Source organism: Stenella coeruleoalba (assembly GCF_951394435.1).
Source record: "Stenella coeruleoalba genome assembly, chromosome: 1".
Taxonomy (NCBI): Eukaryota; Metazoa; Chordata; class Mammalia; order Artiodactyla; family Delphinidae; genus Stenella; species Stenella coeruleoalba.
In genome coordinates, this window is record NC_137169.1 from 186,656,815 (window position 1) to 186,661,620 (window position 4,806).

Consider the following 4,806-nt stretch of genomic DNA (forward strand, 5'->3'; position numbering starts at 1 on the left):
ATTTAATCTCTTCTGGGTATTTAAGTTAAATAAATATTGGTTTTTCTAAATCAAAGCCTTCAAAGTGCTTTTTTTTTTATTGAAAGAGAGTTGCTCAACTTTATGCTGTTCTCTTCCTCATTTTGTGTACTTATTTCTATACCATGTATAATGAACAATGACAGAAAACTGGGGGAGTTTTATCTCTTTCTTGGATCTTTTTTTCAGAATGGACATTTGAAATTTATAGTTATAACTAGTATTAAATTAACCAGTGGAGAGGGAAAACACATGGCACTATTCATATACACAGTGATCGCTATTTGTAAAATCCCATAGTCTTTCACTTCTCTAATGAAGACATACAGACGGCCAAGAGGCACATGAAAAGATGCTCAACATCACTAATCATCAGGGAAATGCAAATCAAAACTACAATGAGGTATCACCTCACACCAGTTAGAATGGGCATCATCAGAAAATCTACAAACAACAAATGCTGGAGAGGGTGTGGAGAAAAGGGAACACTCTTGCACTGTTGGTGGGAATGTAAATTGATACAGCCACTATGGAGGTTCCTTAAAAAACTAAAAATAGAATTACCATAATGCCCAGCAATCCCAATACTGGGCATATACCCAGATAAAACCATAATTCAAAAAGACACATGCACCTCCAGTGTTCACTGCAGCACTATTTACAATAGCCAGGTCATGGAAGTGTCCACTGACAGACGAATGGATAAAGAAGATGTGGTACATATATACAATGGAATATTACTTAGCCATAAAAATGAATGAATTTGGGTCATTTGTAGAGATGTGGATGGACCTAGAGACTATCATACAGCATGAAGTAAGTCAGAAGGAGAAAAACAAATATTGTATATTAACGCATATATGTGGAATCTAGAAAAATGGTACAGATGAACTGGTTTGCAAGTCAGAAATAGAGATGCAGATGTAGAGAACAAACTTATGGGCACCAAGGGGGGGGGGTGGGATGAATTGGGAGATTGGGATTGACATATATACACTACTATGTATAAAACAGATAACTAATGAGAATTGCTGTATACCACAGGGAACTCCACTTTGCTGTACAGTAGAAACTAACACAACACTGTAAAACAACTATACCCCAATTAAAAAAAAAAATCCCAGTCTTTGATGAGTCATAAATTAAAAACACATTTCTGCTGCCTATTACTAAAACATAGTCATTTATTGATGCTTAACATTTTCTGACTTTGAAGAGCATTAAAGTCCATCTAGGTGAAAGGGCCTGTATAGCAGAAAACTTCTTTTCTTTTCGTACCTGCATTTACCTAAATCATCCTGTTCCTATATTTCCTTAATTCTCCTTCCTTGTGCAGTTATTGGTAGTCCAAAGGGCTCACACCAGAGAGAAGAGGGAAGAGGACTTTATTTTTCCAACTTCACTGAGGTATAATTGACAAATAAAAATTGTATATAGTTAGGTTATATGACATGATTTTTAAGGTGTACAATATGATGACTTTATATATAAAAATATTTTATATGTAAATATTATATAATATTATTAAATATTATACTATATAATATTTATAAGTATAAATGATTACAACAATCAAGTTAATTAACACATGCATTACCTCCCATAGTTACTTTTCTTTTTTTGGGGATAACACTTAAGATCTATTCTCTAAGCATGGGTCCGGTTGACCAATTCAGTAACATTTTCAAGGTTCATCCATGTTGTAGTATTGAATATTTATCAGTACTTCATTCCTTTTTACAGCTGAAATATTCCATTAAATGGATATACTACATTTTATGTATCCATTCATTATTTTTTGGCCATTTGGGTTGTTTCTGCTTTTTGGATATTATGAACAATGGTGCTATATTCCATTAATATTTGCAAAAATACTTAAAATATTTAGGAGGGTCAGTGGAAAAAATATTCAACTAGGAGTTCAGAAACGTAAGGTCAACTTTAGCTTTGTAGTAATTCCATGTTCACTAAAGGAGATTTGACTAAAATTCCTTTGACCTTCAATACTTGATAATTTTATATTTTTTGTCTTTTTCAAGTGTTTGGCCTAAGACCAAAGTCCTGCAGCAGAAGAAACATTAGGTCATTACAACAATACATTCTACACTGTAGCTAGGAAGTGCACTCAATATTGTAATTAATCTTAACCTTAAATCTTTTCTATGTTTTTTAACTTAGTCTACTGTACAGTTTGGAGAATACTTAAAAATTCAGTTTTATATTGCTCCTCTTTGGAGAAAAGGTGCTCTCCATTTTACCAAATGATAGAAATCCTAATAATAAACAAAAATAATCTGAATGGAATGTGCTGAGGAAATATTTTCATTTCTCCCTGTTTTATTTCTGGTAGGGAATGGACAGTTCCTAAAATCTTGTCATTTGTCACCACAGCCCAAAAATCATCTTGCTCCCCCTTCATACATAAAGATGACCTTTAAGGAGGATGAGAAAATTCTAGATGACCATTTTGACATGCTTGAAAGTTGGAGCAAACAATCTATTTCCTTTGACCATTCTCTTGGGCAATAAAAGTTTTTATTTTACTCTATTTTTTTAATTGAAATATAGTTGATATACAATGCTGTGCCAATCTCTGCTGTACAGCAACGTGACTCAGTTATACACATGCTTTTTCATATTTTTTTCATTATGTTTTATTACAGCATATTGAATATAGTTCCCTGTGCTATACAGTAGGACCTTGCTGTTTATCCATCCTATATATAATAGGTTACATCTGCTAATCCCAAACTCCCAGTCCTTTCCTCCCCCACCCCCTCCCCCTTGGCAACCACAAGTCTGTTCTTCACGTCTGTGAGTCTGTTTCTGTTTCATAGCAGGTTCATTTGTGCCATATTTCAGATTCCACATGCAAGTGATATCACATGGTATTTGTCTTTCTCTTTCTGACTTCACTTAGTATGATAACCTCTAGCTGCAAAGGTTTGGTTTTGATTAGGGAGGATGGGGGTGGGATGGGGAATCTTCCGGTCACTAATTAGCAATGTGCTTATCTACTAATGAAAGCTGAAACTACTTTTGGAAGTTAATGGTGAAGAAAACAACTTAACGGCAATATACCTCTAGAATTCATTCTAATAAAGTCCGTATCCGGCAAGAGACACACGTTGGAAAACTCAACCCAGACAGTAAACTTTCCCCAATTCGTACTAACCCTCGTGAAACTTATGGGTGATGCTTGGATTTCTTGGTCGTTTCCTCAGAAACCGCAGCCAGAGAGGTCGTTTACCCGCACCAAGAGGAGCGCCTGGAGCGGTAGGTGTTCTTAAGCTATCGTCTGCGTCTGCGCTGATCTCCCGCGCCCTTGTAGTGAAAGAGGCCCGGATGGAAGACGCGGAGACGCGCCGTTGCCATGGCAGCCGGGTCCTGGCTGCTGCGGCGCAGGTGCTGGGGTCTCGCTCGCTTTGCTGTCAGAGCTTAGAAAGAGGAGGAAAGGAGAACTCCCCTGGCCGACTTTGTGACCTCAGCCGCTGCGTCTTACACAGGCAGGAGGGGATATAGAGGGAGCGAAGGGAAGGGTGATGCGGAGATATTTACGGTGGGAGAGAGGGTAAAGGGGTAAACGTCTGGGACAGCTGGGAGGAAAGGTGGGTAGAGAAGCGAGTGAGGAGACTTCGTGTTGGCGCCTCATCCTTCTGAGTCCGGGGTCCACGGAGCTTGGCGCTGGCGGGGAAGCCTGGCAATTCCGCCTTACTTCGCTCTGTATGAGGGAAACCCCTCAGAGGGTAGCTTCCTTTCTAATTTTTGTCATATTCTTTCGCCTCTGAAAGTTCTCATCCCTGGGAGAAAAAAGTCACTCCTGAAATGTTAGCTTCCATGAAGAGGCTAAGGTATTCAGTTAGTCGGTGGTACCTTGGGACCCTGGATAGAAATTAAAATTACCACTGATGTTTGTAAAATATTGTTTATCGTCATACTGTGTGACAGATTATGACTTAAAAAAATTTTTACTGATGGGATCACAGTCTGGGTAGGATGCCGCAGTAAGAATGGGCCAGATGGTTTCATGATGTGATTATTGGTTAGCTTTTGCTTAAGTACTTATTTTATATTAAAAGGCGTTTGGTTTGACGTTCTTCCCGTTTTCTTAGATTTTAAACAACCTTAAACTAGTATGACTGGAGTCAATGATTTAGATTAAACTATTTTTGAGTGTTTTGAATCCTGAAAGAAACTTATCAAAATTGTGTGTATATATGGACTTAACTAAAAAATCTACAGTCATAACCACGAGGGATTTAGCAGACACATAAGAGGAAGGAATTAATTTCTGTCTCTTGCTACAGTTCCTTATTAAGAGGGTGGTTCTGGCCTAAGCCACCTACATAGGTTTTTACTGATGATACACAGTGAATGTGTGAAACTCACAAGGAATACGTGTTAGGTGATTCAGTTTGTGTAAGATGTATTTCTTTTCCAGAATGTAGACTGTGTGCCATATGGCCAGTACCCTGGGGATGAAGATTAAAAAAAACTGAAGGGGATTGAATATCCTGTGACGCATTTGAAAAAGGCTTAAGGGACTTCGTTACAAGAGCTTATGATTTATGTTCTTTGTTTACTTGGGAACGATCCATGAATTTTTTGAAGTTACAGGAGAAGAATGGCACTTGTTATTTGATGAACTTCATTTACTTCCCTGAGTCACTTCAACTATGGCTTTTTTTCTTTTTAATTATAGCATGATAGTTTGATTTAATAATACCTAATATGTTTAGTTTGTAATTATCTTATTTTTATTTATTTTGCTGATTCTGTGTTTTAGTT